The sequence below is a fragment of the Phalacrocorax carbo genome, chromosome 14 (assembly GCF_963921805.1).
Source record: "Phalacrocorax carbo chromosome 14, bPhaCar2.1, whole genome shotgun sequence".
Lineage (NCBI taxonomy): Eukaryota > Metazoa > Chordata > Aves > Suliformes > Phalacrocoracidae > Phalacrocorax > Phalacrocorax carbo.
Window position 1 is genome coordinate 10,676,537 of NC_087526.1, and position 22,165 is coordinate 10,698,701.

The following is a 22,165-nucleotide window of genomic DNA, read 5'->3' on the forward strand; positions in this document are numbered from 1 at the left end:
TAAAACCTGCTTCAGGAATAGTCAACCACTCAATTTAAGAGCAGCCAACAAAACAATTGCCAGCTGGTAGGCAAGGTCAAACAGTCATTTCTTGAGCAGGCACAGGTAGAGTCCTTTCTCCATCTATGCAAATAGGCATAACAGCTCAATACAGCTACTATGAGGTTATGTTTAATGCCCTGAGAGCTGCTAAAAAAAGATGCAGTAAGTGATTAAAATACATCAAGTCAAAGTTGAAGACGTCATGAGGATCTTAGCTGATTGAGATCATGCCGTACTACCAAGCTTTTCCACTCTAGTTCAAAAATGGTAAGACACCAATGAAAATGCTATCAAATAACATTGTATTTTCATAGTTTAGCTAGGCTAAAATAGTTTTGCCAATAGTAATTTAAGACTTAATTACATATATAAAAAGCTGTTTTCCTCTCAGTAAAAAAGCAGTTTGTTTTTGTTGTTTTACCTTCTCTAAATACAGTGTCATTTTAGAGAAATTCTTTTAAATTGAGATATCATAAATAAATTCCCTTTTTATAAGATGGCCTCATTTTAAAAGAAAATGGATGCTATAAAATTTTACATCAAGTCAGCATGTTACCAAGAAGCTTTTCTGTGTGTTCTGAATTTGATTAAGACAAGCCAAGGTCACTTCCTGAAAGATGCCTACCACTGCAGCTGCAAGCAAACTAGGCTCCTCGGAGCTCGAAAGCTGGGGGATGGGAAGCCGCACTAGCAATTTCTAACACTGTCTCCAAAAATACACCAATTACAAAACTTGACTAGTATTTAGAAGTGTTTACTAGATCACCACAGAAGTAACCTATTAACTGAAGTCTGAGTCTGTATAATCATGTTTTCAAGCAAAAAAAAGATTCCCGATGATGCACAAGCATGTCTACAAAAAAACCAAATAATTCTGAAGACCCTTTACTAAACTTTATGCAATTCTCTTGAAAATGTACTTTTTATTTTTAACCTCTATGTTTTATTATGCCGCTCATGAGGCTAATAAGAAACTGCCCTTGAATTAACAGCATGTCTTAGTCGCGCTGAAACTGTGAGGCTCCACCCAATCTACACTGTGTCCTATTCTGAAGCCCTTTAGGAAAAACTTCAGGAAAGCGTGCAAGCTCTTTCCAGAAGTCTAGAGCATGCATTTCCCCAGTTTCTGAAGACTATACCTATTGTTTGCAAAACCAATTAGAAATTAGCTGTGTTCACCTGTAATTTTAAAGATATTTTAAAATATTTTAAAAACATGTCATATTTGCATTATGCATAAGGCCAAACAAATGTGGTTTCTTCAATTCCCAGACACAGTTAATGCTTACAGGTCATGAAAATACGATCCATACCAAAACAGTATTTTTCGCTTTTTGTGTGTACAAATAAAGATTTATACAATCTGGAGTACGAAACGGGGAGGAGCAGATTGCTGAAAAACATTTAAAACCACACACCAACAGACATTCCCACAAGGGCATCTGTTAGCCTAGGAAAGGGGCCCCAGTGACTCTATTTATGAACACACACGCTCAATTTAATATACTTCATCTTTAAAACAGCCTTGATATACCTAACATTGCAACTGAAGTTTCATACTTGGCCTAAATCAGGAGGATCTACTGAATGAAAGTTAATTTTTGACAAACTGGTGACCCAAGGAAAAAAAAAAAAAAAACCAAACAAAAAACCAACATTGCTGGTTTCGGGTGGGCATCTGCCTAAAATAGAAAAATACTCTAAAGCATATCATTACCTATGCAGGCACGGCTACATCTGTGGTTAAGGATGCCTAACATTTTCCATCACAGAAGCCTGTTCTAATTCTTCAGTGACTCTCTCTCACACACCCCTCAGAAGTACTTCTTGTGGAAGACTTGCATTAAATTGGTTCAGACATTTAAAAACAGAGTGCAGAACTCAGCTGAACAAAATATAACCTTTTATTCAGTCTGAGAAGTTAAAGCTTTAGAAGAGAAACTGATCAAATGACTGAACAAGCCAAACTTCATCTTGCTACTCCAATAAGGTATCTGTACAGGCGGTAAGTGCCTTTAAAGTCTTCGAACATGCTCAGTTTTGTTTTAAACCACTTGCCAAGACCCTCGAGTATTTTATCTAACCAAGTAAGCTGTGTCACTGCACAGCTCCTCTGTGCTGACAGGATAGAACATGCTTTATCACCACATTATAAAGACCAAGAGCAGCTTCTCTATAAACCTGCCAGCTACGAAGCAGTTCAAGTGCCTGGCAGCACAGCCGCTAGTGAACAGGGGCATTTTTCTAGGTTATACTGCCCCACCCATACACAGCACCCACAAAACAGGAGGCAGCACCAGGACCAAGGGCTCAAAGGCCACCCTTCCCTTCCCCCCTCCTCGCAGTTCGAGATCCCAGTTGAAACCGCAGATGGGGGTCTCAGCCAGTAGTTCTAGAAACACCCTGCTCCTGCCCCTCTAGCGGCTAGCCCATGCTCAGCCCAGGGACCGAAGTGGTGTCAGTCTGCTCTGTGGGATTCCAGATGACAACCTTGCTGGCAAAAGGGGTAGAAATTTCCTTATGGTGAGTTATACTATTTTTTCCATATGCTTTTTGAAGGCATACAGAAAGTTACGCTGAAAATACTAAGGTTGCGAGGTCATTAAAAAAAAAGGTAAAATAGTATGGTCAACTCCAACTCTCAACGCTTCTTCCTTTAACCCTTGTTGCAGATGATTAAGCACATTGCTGTGTAACTGTTTATTAGACTCTACATGGGACTGGCACCAATCAGTTCACAGAAAACACTACTATACACTTACTTGTATCATCTCCAAAGTACATTACTATTTCGGCAGCCATGTTCACATTACTATGCCGCGATAACTAATGGTCTTATAAATGGAGAACTGAAGTCTGCCCAGGACCCCATACCCTCACCTGGCCTTTGCCCAGCACGGGTACATAGGCAGTTTCAGTGACATTCAAATTAGGACACAGGCGGTTTTTTTTCCTGTGAAGAGTAAAAAACACTGATATATACTGTCTTGATTATGAGAGATCGCAACTTCCAATTAAGAATATTAATTCAGAGCAGACTTTAAACTAGCGTTTCAATCACTGATATAACTGCTGGAAATATTTACACCCACCAATAAGGAGGAGCACATGAGCAGGACTCTATGCCTGTACAGTCCATAAATCACCTTGGCTTGCCTGCGGCACATTTTGCTAGTCAGCAGATGCAGTACTTACAGGCATTTATTCATGCCTTTGCACAGGAACTAAGCTATAGAATTAATGTCAGTAAATATATTATTTTACACGGTAAAACAACTAATTTTAATCAAAGCTCTGGATACATTACCATTTTAAAAATGTAGATTCATATTCTGAAAAAGTGGCTGAGTGCTATGGGGAGAGGGCAGGGGAAGACAGCTATCCATTAGGGGTGGCCATATTACACACACAGGCTTCAACAGGAGTGAAATGCCTGCTGTGTTAAGAGTGCTTTTTACAATTCCACTTGGTACCTCTTTTTATCAGGCATAATTTTTTTTAATTTATTGAAAAACACAAACACACCCTTTGCTTTTAAAATTAGATCTTGTCCTCCTCTGACGTAATAATAATAAAAGGTCCGTTAATGAAGTTTCCTGAGTTTTTGGCATAACTAGACTCTCAAATTTGAGAGTATAAGATCAGAGACCAAACCAAAGCAAGTTACTGAAGAAAGGAAATCAAAATAGTTTTTACGTTTTCCATGCATAGCATCAGTGCTTACATATGATTTACTTCATTGTAAGGAGTAAGTACAGCTACTTAATACAAAGGTGACACTTCTAAAACACAATTTGACCTTGAAATATGGAAATGTCCCTAGCTCAATGCTATAATTAAAATCTGATTAAGTTTGAGTGTAGATAGTATAGCTGCAAAAGGTGTTCATTTAGGTCAACACAAATGCTTACCATTCAAGATTTGAAGTGACAGCTGTCTATCTAGAGTATACCAATAAATCTGAGCATTTCATTAGCTAAAAATCCCTTTTGCTCTATTTTTTCATATACCTCACTATATTTCATATTCATAGTGACCAGAGCTTAGTAGAATACCTTCAGCTAAACTGCAAAATAAAGGCAGAATAGAACCACTCCCAAATTTAGTTAACTTGTCTCTCCACAGTACAGTCAAGTTATCTTGTCGTATTTCACATGTTGCCCATCCTCTGCGTACCAATGGTTATAACACAGAGCACCTGCTGAAATGTACCGCACAAAACTGAAAGCTGAAATGTTATTTTACATGTCACTCAAATCTTAGATTTCAGGTGTCAATTATTTAAAAATTAAGCTAAAATGGAGGAGGAAAAAACCCCAAAGGTCTTTTCCAAAGTCTTGTTCAATGCTATACAAGACAAAAAAATAGCACCTAGAGAGAGATGATAGACTAGAGAGTCACAGAGTCTCCTCCAAGGCCTACAACAAAAGGGCAAGAGGCAAGCTTTGCTACCTGCAACGAGTTAAATTTCAGTTTTTAAATAGTGGTTGAACACAGGAGCCCATTTCAGACAGCCTATGAAATCTCTGTGCTAAGAGACCTTCAAAACTTGACTGAACAAAACCCTGACCATCCAGCTCTAATTTTGTTCACAGTGTTTGGACCAATGATGCATCATTTCTCTACCATTTTCAGTAAAACATTGTCATCAGACAATTACGTACTGTGGCCCAATGATGAACTGGTACCATTATAACAACGGGCTACTAAGACGAGACTACTTTACAAATAATCCTATTTTGTCTTAATTTTAAAACGTATTACCACATTCTTTTTGGTGCTGATTTAAGCATGTATGCTTTATTAATCTAAGGTACTCTTTACATTTTGCATACATCCGTTAGTATGTCCAGTCCATCTTTACTGGACACAAAGTATGTATTCCTGACCACCACATTAATTCCTACCACAAAGGATTATTTTTTTTTCCCCCAATTTATGAGAAAAAGGAGCATCCTTTTGAATAAGACTCTCAATGCCCTCTGGATTTTTTTTTTTGTCCAAACTTTACTATTCTTTAAAAAGATTTTTCCACTGCATAAAAACCTTACACTTCTAGTTTTTCTAATGTTCTGTTAAAGAAGCAATACCTTCAATTTCATTAAAAAGACATTTTTCAACAAATCTCACATTAAGCCCCCTAACTTCCTTACAGCAAGCAGAAAATCAGTTTTGCTCATTAAAGGTTTTATACAAACAGCACTTCTCAAACACTGATGTTTATCTCTCCAAAATGACACTAGCATCATATAGCACAGAAATTCCAAGTAATTTTAGGAAGATTTGCAGCCATTCTGGAAGTTAGTACAAGAGGTCAGTGACTGCCAGAAACAGAAAAAGGGATCACATCCTTCCAAGTGCCAAAAACATTTGTAATGTTTTGTTTCAGATCCAGTTGCTTCCTTGTTTATAGATAAATGGCTAAGTAGTTGTGTAGTTTCACAACATTAGGAAGCAATTTTATGTATTTTTATATAGTGGACTGGAAGAAGCGCCAGGACAGAGCTGTTGAATTTTTATTATTATTACTTTTTATTACATGCATTGTCTCTTCAGTTCCCATACAAGTAGGAACGACTGAATTGCATCTTACACTCAATAAAACCGTGAGCTGAGGAACCACTGTTTGGACATTTGTCTGCCAATGAGACATCCACGATGCATCCACCACGATTTAAACAACTCCCCTTTTACCAGACTTTCAGGTCATTCTGCAGTTTAATTCGAAGTTTAACTCGATGCTAAGCTTTAATGTTAGCGTTCAGCCACACCTCTGCACTGAGAGGCTTTTTTATGAGCATCTGGTGAGCACATCAAACATGTAACTAACTGATTAGCACCAGTCATGCATTTATGTCATACAACTGGAGTATATCAGCTATACACGTAGCTGTTTCAACGTGTTTTCTTGTCAGTAATCACCACACTGCATTTGTCCAGTTAAGTGACCTTTTATTACACTACATCACACTTCCATGGAACTCAAAAAAAAAAAGGGAAGTTATGTTTAGGTACACCACAGTCAGAATCTTATATTCTTGGGCCCTGTCAAAATTTTTAAGAGAAAAGTTACTAATATTGTCTCTAGGCATGGCATAGCTTTAGTATTTCATTTTTAAAAGCCCACTAAGTATTTTTATTGTACTGAACAGTTCATTAAAAGTTCAGAAAGTTACAAAGCCTTACCTACACTTGAGCATTCACCAGTAGGAAGCTTACTTTGTTAGATTCTCATATAGATTAAGCCTATAAATAACAGTGTACATACAATAACAGGATAAACATAGCATACCACGGAGGGAACCCAAGAAAAGAACATACAAAACTTAAGTCTGATGTCATTAGTTCTGTCTTAATGAATAAAAATGCTGTTATTTAAGGTTTTTTTCACTGCAAGTAGATTTATGACAGACAATATGCTTAGACAAGTGTCTCCATCCAGTCAAGAGCAAAAGTTATTTATTTCTTCTCTCCACCACATATTATTTACCTCAGTGTGTCATCTGTCTGCAAATCATTGCTTAGGAGCTGTAACATTTTCATAAACACAGCTATCTGAAAGAAAACACAATCTTTTCTGTGCTTTGAAGACATCATTCTCCAAAGGTTTTCCTTCCACTGTCTCATTTGCTTAATTATGCTTTAACCTTCCCTTATTCTAATCAAGCTAGCTCACTTGAATTTTATTTCAGGGCACCTGCTAAACTCCAGAGTGAAGAGGCTGATTTTATCGGAAGAGACTATTCTGAAGGAGGTGCTTCCTTCCTTGAGACCAAAATCCCATTGAATAGAATGTCTAAAGTTATCAGTTTCACTACTCTCCAGCAACAGGTATAGAGCATGACACATTAACCCATTTGAGTGTTGAAAGCTAAATTGGTTACCCCAGAAGTTAGGGAAACAAAACAAAACAAAACCCCAAATAAAACAAAAAACCCACTAAAAAAACCAGAACCAAACCAAAAACCACCAGTGATTAGCCTGATAGCCACTCTGGGCCCAAAACAGCTTTGTCTAAGAAATACCATTTCATCACCTTTGTTTCAAAAGAACTGTTCTAAGTATTCACATCATCAGCTACTTCAAAAAGAAGAAAACTGCAGTTTCAGTGATACAGAGAATTAAAAACTAAAGGCAGATATATACACAGGATGCTACGACTCAATCCCACAACTTTTAAGAGCAATATCCTTTAGTGGCCCAAGTATCCCCCAGAAGCCCATTAGCATTAGTTACTGTTTTACATAACGAGGCCAGAACATACCACACCTTTCCTAAGTTTCAGGGAGGTGTAGGAGAGCAAACTATATACATTATTAGTGTCAAACATAAGAAGATATCTTTATTTTTTTAAGGGAATTGAAATTATTTTCTCCCTTTTCCTAACACCCTAAATACAAATGTTTTCTCTGGATCAGTCCTCGTAAGTGAAAGTAGCCCTGGACAATTAAGTCAAGTAGAGAAGACTTACCTAGCACAGTGTTCTCTCTCCAACAGAGTCCAGCAGGAATGCCTAGAAAGAAAAAGGTAAGCATATGAACATGTTTCAGCATATTCTCAAACTTCACAATCTACAGCTCAGGAATTTCCTCATTCAAAAAGGACTGAGTTTCCCAGCAGCTGGATTCCTCTTCTACAGAAGTTTCTTTCTGAACCCATGAAAACGAATACAGCTAGAATATTCTGTGGCAGCCAGTTCTGTAGTGAGGCTCTACACTATGTGAAAGTATCCGTTTTTTATTTTTAGCTGTCGTCTGATAATAAGGAGGAGGAACACAATAAGTGAGATTACTACAGAGGAACACTTTTTTCCTGTTGATTTTCCATGACACTTGTGGTTCTTTTGTATACATCCACCTTGTACTCAAGCTAAAAAAAAAAAAAAGAGATGGCAGAGAAGTGCTAGCAAATTCTGTTTCTCATTAAAAAAATTTAGCTTTGATCTTTAAAAAAATACAGAGAAAGATGAAGTCCACTATACTCTTTTCACAAGGAAGGCGTAACATGACTGGATAATACAGTTTTTTCAATTTTGCATTCTTTTTCTTCACTGACAACTCACAACACAACTTTTTGAACCCTGCTTAGCACTAGTCTGTCATTTTGACAGAATAATTAATTCAGTTGGTTGGTTGGTTTTTTTAACGCCGAGGAGAAGAAAATTCAGCAAAAAAATCTATTGGTTAAGGGAGAAGTAGACCTGCTATAAGTATATCACTAGGAATAAAGACAAAAGCATCACTCAGAATAAGGACAAGCCTCCTAAATCAAGTGCTGGGGATACATACAGCCACTCACCCAGAAGAGAAAGTTCCCTTGAATCTCTATCGTTTCTTCTTCAGTGACCACCCTGATAGTGATTGTAACTACTACCTGTAGTTACCAAGTCTACATTCTTAGAGGGCAAGAATCAAAGATCGGAGGTAAGCAAGCCATTATTAGGACCTACTCCCAGAACAAGAAGTACTAGAGAGAGGTGTTTTCTCTTAAGAGTTTACCAAATCTTCATGCAGTAAGCTTTGCAGAGTTATTTTAGTCAAGATCAGTCTTATGCTTATAAAGTAATTAGCAAACTTATCAGTTAAGTCAATAAATGAATTTACAATAAGCAGAAGAAAGGTCTGTATAAAACCAAGTTCAAACAACACTAGTAAGTTCTGTAAGGCTGTAGTAACAAACTCCATACAGTGAAATATCTGATCTGCCACACTGGCTTTATCCAAAGCCCAAATAAACAAAACAAGTTTGTTTTAGGCTGTGACAATAAACACATTTCAGTTGTCATATGTCTTCAACAATATATTTTGCCTTTAGGGAGGAAAAAAGCTGTAGTAAGCCTTAGAAATCCCATCTCCAAGCTTGAACTTTGCATTAAATTTGTAAAGTAACATTTAGATAAGATATCCAAAATGTAAACAAAGCAATGGCAGCAGCTTTATTTCACAATACATAGTTTATTTCAATACTTTTAATCAGTGAGAAACCAACTAAACAATACACAATCCTCAATGCAATCCTTGCAAAAGCTGGAAAAGATATTAAGGTTCATGTCAAGTTCAACGTGCTCTATTTTTAACTTTAGTCAAGTCCCTTCTCATTAGCAGAAACTTAATATTTGAGAAAGGATTAGGAGCAGCTAGAAAGTTAGTTTGATATAGAAATTTATGTATTTAAAAAACCCAAAATTTTTAGTCCAACGAATAATTCAGTTGGAAGTTACTTAGACCTAGCCAACTAACATAATCTCACACTGTCACAGTACACCAAATCAAGGTTTACAGATTGCTTTAGAATGTAGTAATTAATTGCTTGCTATTATTTTTTCATAATCACTGTGTGCTTTGTAAGCGTAAGTTTCATTCAAAAATTGTAAAACCCCCACAAATTCTAGACTCCCACTTTGCTCTAGCTCACAGAGAAATGTAGTCTTCACATCCATATAGTTTGACACTAATGGAACAATTTCTTTAGCATACCTTTTTAATTGTGAAATTTAGGACACTCCTGTAAGACCTGCTGAAGATACTTCTTAAAGCATTTCACAAGATAAAACCAATCCTGACAATCTCATGATTGACTTGCTAGGGAAAAGCAGAGAGATTACATAATAGTGAACTGGAAGAAAGACCACACACCTTTCAAAACAAGCCCAGTAATTCTGCATTTCAAGGATGCTAACAAGTAGGGAAGAGGCATGAGCATCTGCTTGTCTTTAAGAGATAATAAACTGGTTTTGAGCATTCCTCTATAGGTGAGCACCTGTATCATATGACAGATAGCCCTGTTTGGAGGCCAGAATTCTTTCAAGAAGTCTAGGACAGAAGTACCACCTTTTTTTCCTAGAGATAGTGTTAGCACTAGCAGAGACCATGACACATTTATATGCACGTGGCAGATACTGAAATCTTTCAGATGACTGCTAGCAAAACTATGAATTAGTGCCCATCTCCATATTATTTTACTGCACACAAGCATTAACTTACTTTAAGAGGATTAAACTAGCTTCTGCCAATTCTGACATCAGTAACTTCTGCTCTGTCGTGGTAAATTGTAACTAATACAGAACTTAACATTTCCAAGATGACAGTAGTATCCTTGTAGCTAGAGCAATAGAAAAGTGTTGTGGTAAACTTTTGCCTGGAGACAGTTTAGTCACATCTGGATATATGGCAGCAAACCCAAGATAAACAATTATCCCAAATGGAAAACAACCAAAACATCTTAATTCTAGAAGCTGCACTTTCTGCTTATCTAAAATTATTAAAGCACTTAAGTATTCTTTGTTTTATCTGACGCTTGATCTGTCCTTTGTCCTTCTGTTTCTCTAGCTTTTTGACAAACGGAGATATGATCTAGGACTGCAAGCACTGAATGCATGGAGCAAAGCAGATTCAAGATAATGCCACATTCTAGCAGACTTTGTCAAGAAATTCTTCTTGCACTTAGAATGAGGAAAGACCTGCTAAGGTAGTTGCCAGTGAAGAAATTTAAGTTGATTAAAAATGCAGGCAAGGAGCTTTACACCTTAGGCTTATTCCAGGCATGCTTCAAAAAAGAAAGTGCCAGTGGTACAATTTTTCTGGAAAACTAGCTGCTTTGTCCGAATCTACTTGGTGTATCATAAGAGTTAATAAAGTTTTAATATAAAAGCTGCTTCATCTGTTCTGCAAAACATGTTTACAATATTGTTTTATATAACAGATCTTTGTGCAAATTCCTCCAGGTGTGAAATACCAGCTGTGAACTAACCCATGGTGGCCAATCTTGTCTTAAGAACTTAAGCAATTGCTTAATTGTGTTCCATGGCCCCTCAGGTTCTTGAAAGTAATGTTGAAATGCATGAGGACTTCCTATGCAAGTATACAGAGAAAACTCAGAGAGCAGCTTCTGAAATCCCAGGTTCAGAGGTGAGGTCTTTAATTTAGTATGAATATGCTAAAAATGCTACCTACTAGGCAAGTTAGAACAAGTCATTTTTCAGCTGTATTCTTTTGTGGTGTTTTGTGGGTGGGGTTTTGTTTTTGTTTTAGACTAACCAATAGCCCTGGATGTACCCTTGTTTCAGCTGATGTAGCTAAAGCCTCTCCAGGGCTGTTACTTATTTTTTTCCACTGTTGATGCTATGGAGCCGGTGTAACTCTAGGAGAGAAACATTCCATTTTATGCACAGGGTTTTTTTGTTGGCAGGGTGGGGTTTTTTTGTTGTTTTTAACAATAACTACATTAAAATCTTTTCTAAATGAATCAATCTGTGGTGAAGTGCCTTGCTAACTTTATTTGGGGAGGAAGAAAAGCCTGGAAGATTTGTGAGTTTTTTATTATTCCAGAAAAAACAAGTCTAGACTGGATTGGAATTACTAAATATCAAGGCTCTATAATAGAAGAAACTTTCAGGGGAGTGAGTATGACTATAGGAAAGCATCCAACCTTTTGTTCAAAATATTACATTATAAAGTTGAAACAGCCTTGCATTACATTATAAAGTTGAAACAGCCTTGCTACTGCAAAAAAAGAACTTTTAAAGTGGCTGAGACAATTAGTGTAGCTAAAGTTGAGTCTATTTTGTATATAGCCAGTACATATATTTGGAAGAAAACATTGCCACTGTCTAGGATCTTAGCACACCTGCTTTTGTTAAAAGATATCAACTAGCTGCATCCTCAAGAAACCTGTAACAGTGTGGACGATCAGACTGGGTCTTATGAACTCTTGGACAGTTCTTAAACAGGAATAGTATCCTGTAAAATACCATGAAAAACACAAGCGTAAGGCTGACCCACAAGTCTAGCCTGGTCACTTTCAGAAAACCCTCTGAGTGCGCATGAAGTGAAATACAAATACAATTCGTCTTTTAAGCAGATAATAATGGTATCTGCTCTACAATGTTTTCTTTTAATGAAATTTGCATGAATATGCCTTAGGCAGCTTTGAAGTTACCTTTTACCAGTCATGTAGCCAAGATGTGGCATTCAGCAACAATTTGGTTTACAGTATCTGGATGAAATTGCCATGGAGCTCAGCAGAGGCTCACAGTCCAGTGCGACAAGATAGCCATCCTGTGGTGGTACAGCTAGGGGATTGCACTGACAGCTTTGGGGTGATAAGCCTGTACCTCAGACTGCGAGCATGTCCTTAGTAATTAGTAAGGCAGATACGAGTCCTGTGGCTTAAATTATCTCTCAGTAAATACTTGCCCATGTCCACTTTAGTCACCTGCGTAAGGCTGTTTATTTTGTAGACAAGGAAGTGCTTGTATATGCCACTACTTCATACCATGTGAAAATGACTTGTGTATCATGCCCTGGAAACCTCTGTGATGTGGCACAGGTGAAAATTGTTCTTTTTCTCTTGCTATGGCCTCACACCATAGCAATGGATACACTAGTGTTTTCATGCTATAATGTGTGTTAAAATTTTAACAGACTGCTTACTTTGGAGAAAAAGATACCGACACAACATGAATGCCTCAGAGACGAACCTTACTCAAGTAGACATTTTTCTTAACCCCCTTTTACCAACAGTTTGAACATACAACTCTTTTCCACCCTCTTACTGTGGTCTAGTCTTGTTTTACTGAGGGTAGAAGGCAACTGGATTACTAATCTGATATCCCTAACTCATGTTTTCATTCCTGCCTTAAATATATGTTTATCCTGTTAATCTAGAAATAGAAGTTCCAGCTCACCTATCATTTCTGTGTAGTACTAGTAGTACTCCAAGGATGGAGCTCTCTGGGTTCTGTGGACAACTACTATTGAACCTGCTTGTATAAAAATTCCAGTCAATCCCAACTCTTAAAGGTCTCAAAGACAGGTCTCGGTTGCATTTATTTAAAAATAGACATTTCCAAATCCAGTTCTAGGAAATAGCACCAAATCTAGATCACACTACAGGAAGTGACTTCTCAACTTCTGGCCAGCAGCTCCAGAGATGTTAACAGAAATTATTCCGAGAACAGCTCTGTAAAATATTTCTTCGTACGAGATACACAAATCATGCACTTGGGAAATAACAATATTCCCCAAACCTACAAGCTAATCAAGTTAAAACAGAGGTGTGTGTGGGAGACCAGCTAATTCATGTTTTTGAGAGGAAGCTAGAAGAACTTGGTCTGTTCAGCCTAAGCAGCAAAAGGAGGGATTAAATTGCCATCTGAATATATTAAGTTCTCAAATCAAAAGCTTACCACTTTATGAAAGAGGATGGAGATATAGTCAGACATAATACCAACTGCTGAATCTAGTGGCTGCTTCTATTGCTATCATACTACTACTTTAGCCCATGAAATGATGCAATAAGAGGAAAACCATGTTCAAATCCAAATAGGAAAACCAACCAAAAAGCCATGTAAAACCTGGTAGCTTTTTACTAGTCAGGTAACTATCCAAACCAAGGGAACAGCACTTTGTCATTCTAATCAAGTTTTTGTATAGTGGGTTCAATTTTATGCATGTAGTATAATAGAATCTCTTGTAACCTCAGACAAAATCAACTTTGTGAACAACCCCTTCGCTAGCCTTCTCTCTGAATGATGGTGCATTGGACTGAAAATGCTGCTAAGTGTATTTGACATTCTCTAACTACATCCACAAGGATTTAGATGCAAGAATGCATCTGGATGTCTCACAAAAAGCCCTCAAGTATAAGAAGCTCTGAATTCTCAACTCAGCACAGGTTTTCAGCATCTTGTCTAAATTTTCACCAGTGTAGGCTTAATTTTTACACCATAACCTTCAGCCTTGGTCACTAATTTTTATTCAAGTTCTTCAGCTTCTACAGGTTCTGTTTTTTGTTTTGCTTTTAACTAAGACGATTTCACACCATTGATACTAGATTACTTATGATTTACATTTCAACTAAAATCCACCCCTCAATGAATCCAAGAGCCTTCAAATATCTGACAGACATATGTAATGAAAGAGAATTTCCTTTCCCCCAAAAATAAAATACTGCTTTGCATCCCTATTGTTGCTTTCTCAAAGCAGAACAATCATTTCCTGAATTGTTTGGTGTAGATGTTTTGCTTAAGCAGCAAACACTCCAGGCTACAACTGATGAGTGACCTTGAGACAGCTCTTAGAAGGCAGTTGCCATAGTAACACCACCACAAATGTGGTACATCCTCAGCTGACACCACCAATCTGGTGCAACAGATCCATAATAAGTGCATCTACCCGGTATTATAATTACTATTTAAGGAGGAAGTTACCAGATTTTTTTAAGAATTATTTAAAAAACCAGCAGTGCCCTGATAGACATTGAATACTATCTATGAATACAAGTGACTAAGGCTATACAAGTCCACACAGCGCAAGAGTTAAAGTACTCTATAATAATGCACTACTGGAAGTTGAAGCTGTTCAGTGTGTTAATCCAGAGAGCAGTCCTTGGTGCAGGAAATGAATCTACGGAAGAAACCTTGCAATAGCACATAATGAAGAAAGTTTATTGTCTTTTCTCAGATTCTCCAATATAAATAGACTTTATGGAGCCCTGCTATGTCAAGCTTAATGCAAAATGTGAGCACAATGGATTATTTTTGAATGCTAGAATATTTTCAGTCTCACCTGTACAACCTCATCACCTTGAGTAAACTTTCAAACCAACTTTGCACTACAGAATAGTGTTGCCCCAAAGAGTTTTTCTCTACATAGCATGATACTAGTTGTTGTGAGCTCTGAAAGCGGAAGAAAAAGGTGAATCATTACTGAAAAAGCAATAAAAATGAAACATCTAGAATTGAAGAGTGCTAGTTAACAGAAATGTTCAGTAGAACCATTTCTGTTTAAAGACAAATAATTAATTAACAGATTAAGACAGTTAATTATAACAACCTAGCAGTCAGACATTAAAGTTCACTTTAAAACTAAACTGCAGTTTCAAGACCCATCTTTTTCTTAACCTCAAACCAGCAGAAAAGGCCAATCATAAGTTTCAGAGTTTGATGATGTTCAAGAGATTCTATTATAGGTAAAACATACGTGTATTCTAATTAGAAGCAAGGGTTAGGACCACTCTGACTCTCATAAAGTCAGCTCACTTCATGGGTTTGCCCTTATCATAACCTCCATACTGGTGGTATCTGTGTGTCAGCTAAGAGTTAATCACAGTTAGAAGTGAAGTCATACACTTTAAAACAGGCTTTTGGACACTCCAATCTAAAGAGTCTAGTCCACAGTTAATTCTGTCAGTGGAGTCCTCGCCCTGAAACCTGGCCAAGGAGCTCCTGCATCCATAACTGTAACCTAAAGGTAGACAGAAAACAGAAAAAAAGTTCCCAGACAATACTAAGCAGACATTCAACAGGGCCCTAAATCCAAAAAACCATCAATTATTTTGGCAACTGTGTGTAATAGTGCAATTACCAATCAAAAGGGTTCAGCTGTGTTGCTCTTGGAGGTCTAGAAACATGCCACCTTAGCTCAAAGAAGTATTATTTGAGACTGATTACATAAATTACTGTTATGTGCCACTTCTCCCACTTCCATTACTTCTGTGAAGCTGCAGGTAAGATGGCCATATTCTACATTGACCCGTGTCCTGTCAATCTGCGTACAGGCATTGACAGATTCCTTTTGAACAGGTGTTCATATGGACATTGAATATGTTTCCATTTAGCAACAGCTTCCCACAGTAAATATACCTTTTATCAGAGTACAATAATTTGTCTTCAGTTTTGCACATAGTTGTTTATTTTGGCCTAGCTCTACAGGTTAACTTGGGAAACTATCTAGACCTAGACATGAAAGGCACTTTTGGTATAAAATAAGACATAGCTGTAGACAAAACTTGTTCTGTACTGTCCTTCCCTCCCGTTCTGTTTGTCTCCATTTAAAAAAATCTTCAGACAAAAAAGTTTAACCTGGATTTTGTGGAAGTGAAAGTTAGAACTTAAGTGACAGCTCCACTACAGATTATTAAGCACTGACTCTATAAATGCTGCCAAGTATTATCAATCTACTCTGCAAGCTCATTTAGAAACAAGCATCACCAGCTTTTGAAGTTCTTTACTGCTTGTTCTGGTTTTGGCTGAGATACAGTTAATATTCTTCACAGCAGCCAGTGTGGGGCTCTGGCTTGGATTTGTGCTGGAAACAGGGCTGATAGCACAGGGGTGTTGTCGTTCCTGCTGAGCAGGGCTTACCCAGAGCCAGGGCCTTTGCTGCCTCTCACCCCAGCAGCGAGTGGGCTGGGGGGGCACAAGGGGCTGGGAGGGGGCACGGCTGGGACAGCTGACCCCGACTGATCCCAGGGACGTCCCACACCAGGTGATGTCATGCTCGGCGTATAGAGCTGGGGGAAGGAGGAGGAAGGGGGGGACGTTGGGAGTGATGGCGTTTGCCTGCCCAAGTCACCGTTCCGTGTGACAGAGCTCTGCCTTCCTGAGATGGCTGAACACCTGCCTGCCGCTGGGAAGGGGTGAATGAATTCCCTGTTTTGCTTTGCTTGTGTGCATGGCTTTTGCTTTCCCTGTTAAACTGTCTTTATCTCAACCCAGGAGTTTTCTCCCATCCCACTGGGGGGAGGTGAGCAAGCAGCTGGGTGGGGCTTAGTTGCCAGCTGCGGTTAAAACAGCGTTCTTAGTCCTCAGCCTCAACCTAGTAACCATGAAGTCCCTTACCACCTATGAAGGACCTCTAATCACAACAGCATAGGAGAAATGAACAATTAAAAAGTAATTCATAACAAAAACTAATATATTGAAAACCCATCTTTTTCTTAAACTCAAACCAGCAGAAAAGGCCAATCATATTAAGGCCTGTTGAAAATCGTTCAACCCTAGACCCAATAGCATGGGGTTGCTGATGATCCGAGTCAAAACTGAAGTGATTCATTTCATAGACTGATTTACCCAGAATAGAATTATTGCAGTGCTTACACCTTTCAGCAGGTTATTCTGCTCAGCAATATGTATATGCGCTATGCTAGTAACAAATACATATTAAATGTTTGCAGGTTTCTCAACAGCACTCAATATATCTAACTTAATTCCTATTGACTTAAGTGAAGTTAGTTTTCCAATACAGATACAACAGGTGAGGAACTACCAGCAATAATACATAATTAGTAACTCAACCAACTCTTTCTAGTTACACCCCAAGGTAGACAAAGGGTGCTGAATTTCTCCTACACCCAGGTGCCACTTGAGTCTCTTCTATAACACATTTGTATCAGGAATAGTGTCTTACAGGAAATCCATCCAGTTTAAATTTTGATAGACTGTGTTGCTCTAGTCCCATCTCATCCCACCCATTCCCTTGCACTAGTACTGGTATTTCCTGCAACTAGGGGTATGCTAACAGCCAGAAGTTGTCTGGGTGGTTTTCTTTGGTTTTGGGGTTCAGGGTTTTTTGTTGGTGGGAGGGAGAGAATGGACAATTTTGAATTAAATCTGCTCACTAACTGTAAGGGCCCCAGACCCAGAGCAAGGGGAAGAGAGGTATCAGAAAGGACACCCAGTAGCCCTGACTTGGCTTGAGCAGTTGCAGAAGTATACCACACTGCCTTGGCAGTGTTCCATGGGAATGCATCTGAAGGGTTCTGTTTTCCTATTTTCAATTAATACTGGAAAGAAGTCAGTTTGTTGTGATGTTGCTTGCTTCTTGCACAGTGTACCATCTTAGCTCCCAGCCCAGTGTTTAAGCAAAAACAACCCCTCAACCCATTTTATAAAGAATGGTTTAGGCCCTAAACCTAAACCAAAAGAGCATAAGTCAAAAATAAATATCTGTAGTGACAGAAAGACAAGGCACATTCAAAGTACAGAGTCCTCTAGATCTTGGAGAAAGGTCAGGGAGCCTTTTGGTAAACAAGAAGAACTTACACAGAAAAGAGCTTCAAGGTAGATAAATGAGGTTGAACCTGTAGATCCCCTCAGTTTGATTTTCACCAATGCATCTGAAGCTACAATAATTTTATAAATAACCATTAAACAGGCTCTAAAGTTAACTGTTTTACAACAGAATATGCTTAGAACAGGATATGTTTCCCAATGTCTTTCCTTCCTTTACTGTATCAAAGATACAATTAAGATTTCTAGTTTAGCAACATACAGCCCTTATTGGAAATATTAGTCTAGAATTACTATCGGAAGCAAGAAGAGATGGATTGTCACCTGGCAGTGATCATCTAGTAATAGTAACGGTTAAACTGTAAAACAAGAAACTGAAGGCAAAATTAATATAATCAGTAATAGATATCCAGCATGGGAGTGGTTTATACACGTTCTTACAATAACTTTTTTCTTGACAATTCATTTTCAGGGAGCATTTGCTCACCAAATAGCTTGAAGTTTCCGTCAAAATGAGACTCCTAACTGAAATTCCAGCAATATAAGCATGCCTGCATGTTATTAAAAGAAATAGTGGAAAATTTCGCAGGCTGACATCCAGAATGTCTGCGGTTCCTTTTCGTATTTCTCTCTTCTTGCAAAGCAGTTATTAGACCAGAACTTCAAACTTTTTTTTGTTTGGTGATGCCTGGAAATTTCCACTGCTTTAACATATTTTTAAAAAGCCTTCTCAAGTATACAGCTCAAACGTTATACTTCTGCCTAGACGGAATCTTTAGTTTAAGCAAAAGTTTCATTGACATAAAGCAGTGCTAAGGTTGGGGGGGGGGGGGAGGTGCGGGGGAGAAACTTCGCTCATATGTCGAAAGTATTGCTTGGCCCATCTGAAATATTATCATACGACATATTAATCACTTGATAGAGGTCATCTGAGGCCCAGCTACAGTCAGAGAGCAAAAGAAAACAAAGCAGTTCAGGATAACCTACCTTGTAGCTGTACGTTTGAGCAGAAAATACAGTGGATGACAATGTAAGCTATTCTGTCCCTATCAAGTGATGGTTCTCGCTCACTTTCCTCGAATCTCCACTCACTTTACATCTCACTGGATCCCACTCATCACCCCTACTACCTTCTTATGACATCTAACACAGCCAGTACAAGTCTGGTAAGTTTGCTAGCACAGGTTCTACACCTCACCTCTACAAGTCTTGTTTATGAGCTACGAACATGCATCACTAAAAGATTAGGGGCTTCAACAGAAAACCCACAGCTGTAATACAAAAGCATTCAAAAGCTACTCCAGCCAGTGCAGATGCTTCTTTTTTTTCCAGTTTTCTGTCCACCAATCAGAAGATCTGCCTTCCTCTTAAGGGGGGATCAAATGGACATTCTAGGTTAACAGAGGTGCTGGTTTTGTTCCATTTTAATCAAGAGAACAATCTGCATATAAAGTACTCTTGCTTTTGTTGCCTTTAGAGCTATCTATGTAGTACAACAGAGTATGACTTAGAGCAAATATTTTTCAACCTCCTTCTTAACTAGTTAAAGACATCAGGAATCTCTCTTATAGCACTTAATAGTTATAACTGAGCCAAGCAATGGCATTTTATAAGTAATGGTTAAAAGGATTAAAAATCCATGCGCACCTAACAACGGTACCTAAAGTGTGGTCTTCTAGTAGGCCATATGCTGCGGTCTGTCCATTGAGCCAGAAATTCCCACCCTGAACATCAAAAAGGCTTCCAGAGAAGATCAAACCAAGCTGGTACTACAACAAAAGATGTTGCTATATCTGCTTTAGTCCATTGCAGCAGCAAAGATGGACAAAGCACAAAAGGAACTGCAACACAAGCTATAATTCCTTACTTCTGTCTAACCTTTTTAGCCCAGCCTTTATGGGGAAAAAAGTTAATATAGAGGAAGATGTCTGAAAAAATCTACCCAGTCACTGGCAAAAAATAAGTTGCAAATTTTTGTTTTAAATCACCTCCTTAAGCTGCTAAGAATGGATAACCATTTTAAAGTCACCATTGTGAATAGGAGTAACAAATTACTTTTTGAACCTTTACTATTCTTCCATAAGCTTCCAAGAAACAATACAGAACTTCCACATACTGATTGATTTTGCGTGTGCACACACACTGTTGTGGTTTAACTCGGCAGGCAGCTAATCACCATGCAGCCATTCACTCACTCCCCTCCCCGCAGTGGGGTGGGGTGGCAGAGAGAATCAGGGCCAAAAAAAAAAAAAGATTAATGGGTTGAGATAAAGGCACTTTAATAGGACAGAAAAGAACGTGCAAAACAAGTGATGCCACTGCTCACCACCCAACAACCGATGCCCAGCCAGTTCCCAAGCAGCGGCCCCCCAGCCAGCTTTCCCCCAGTTTATTTACTGAGCATGACATCACATGGCATGGAATATCCCTTTGGCCAGTTTGGGTCAGCTGTCCTGGCTGTGCCGCCTCCCAGCTCCTTGTACATCTCCAGCCTTCTCAGTTGGTAAAGCATGAGAAACTGAAAAGTCCTTGACTTAGCGTAGGCACTACTTGGCAAAAACAAAAACATCAGTGTGTTATCAATATTATTCTCATACTAAATCCAAGGCACAACACTGTACCAACTACTAAGAAGAAAATTAACTCTATCCCAGCTGAAACCAGGACACACATATGTGTACCCTCTCAGCAGTTGTCTAAAAAGTTTTAGAAAAAAGTTTATCCAAGTAGGCTACATTAGCTGCCACCCACTCACACACATAGCATAGCAAAACACAGGCAGCACAGAGGTTTCCCTTTTCCTGGGGCTCACCAGCCTCCAGGGAATGTGATGAAAACACAACTCAGGTATTTGACAAAACCAGCGATGTTAAGATGTTAATACCTCCATAGGGCAATTGCTGAGGTGTTGGAATTACAATTTGAGCGCACAAGGCAAAACCAGGAGAATGCTACCTTTGCTTTAGGTTTTAGCTCTCCAGACCAGCCATCCCCTCGATTGACTGTTCCGAACAACAAAAAGTTTCCTCAAAACACTGGATTAAGGAACATGCATTTACTTTTTTTTCAGAAAGTAAATTGTTTACTTCTGCCATCTGCTTAATCCTTCCATTAATAAGATACAGCGACAAAAGCCACCCAACCCACTCCCTGCTCCATTACCTGTTCTATCACTTCAGGAAGTTTCAGTGAGGCAGGGCACAAAGTAACCATAGATAAAGTATATAGAGCAATTTTTTATTCTTCGGCATGCATGTATAACAACTTCTAACTGCATTTTATTAGCGACTTCCCAGATTCATGCTAACTAAAAAAGCATTTGGAAGTCATCTATGATTTCCAAGACCATTCATGTAAGAGTTAACTAGCAGCTGACTGATGTACTTTGAGCAAGTCTGTTCATATGTGATTCTATAACCAAATGTTTCATGCTGAATCGGCACTGGAAGCTGGACTTGACTTCACACCATTATCTATATGTAAATGACTCAGCTCACCAATATTTGGCCAGTGGGCACTAACAACAAAACATTAAACCCATGCAGTCTAGAAAGGTTCCTTTCCAGACCTACAGCAATATTTAAGTGTCTTTTAAAAAAAGAACAATAAGAGGTCTAAAAGAAAAAAATTAACTACTGCTTATGCAAGTCAAGAAAGCAGCTCATCTATATACGAGAGATTTTGTAAATAAAAATCTTGTGAGGACATTTTACATATTTACATATAAACTAAATAGTAAAATAGCACCCTTAGAGCTTACCAACGTAGAGTTTGCCAACGTAAGGTAGAAATAGCTGCTTAGTCTTATGCTACAACACTTCATACCTTGTGCTCTAGCTAGAGCTCAGAGCAGTAACAGACCTGCTTAAGACATAGAAAAACAAAGATTCAGAGATTTTTGGATGAGCAAAATGGGGAGAGGGAAAGAAAAAAAAAGTACAGCACTACTGTAAGCTTCCATTGCTTAGTCATTCTTTGGCATAGTGAAACATCAGAAACACTTGAGCTATTTTTGACATTTCTTCCCAAGATTATGCTCTTGTTCTTTTAAGTCTTTATTAAAGAGATGACTCTCAAAACAGACTATAAGAGAACTACAACAGTGGTTTTGCAGCAGCCAGTGCTAGTGAGCCAGCTTTGCATTGTCCTTGCGGAACAAGTATATATATTTACCTACTCACTTTCTGCAGTTTAGAAAAGCATGGGATAAGAAACAGTCTGCTTGATTTTGCCATGCAACCCATTGCTAACAGATTTCAATATTGCACCATCTGGTAGATTGGGAACATTATCAGCAAGTTATAGCTTTAACAAAAAAAAAATACACACACA

General features: G+C 38.3%; 1 protein-coding gene across 5 annotated transcripts in view; it reads right to left on the reverse strand.

Moving 5' to 3' along the window:
* Positions 1–22,165, reverse strand: part of NCOA3 (nuclear receptor coactivator 3) — an 88,091-nt gene that overhangs the window by 60,240 nt on the left and 5,686 nt on the right. For all 5 annotated transcript variants that reach the window (XM_064465669.1, XM_064465668.1, XM_064465667.1 and 2 more), the window contains exon 2: positions 7,514–7,555. The gene's annotated coding sequence lies outside the window, so the exon portion shown is untranslated. The remainder of the gene's footprint in view (positions 1–7,513; positions 7,556–22,165) is intronic.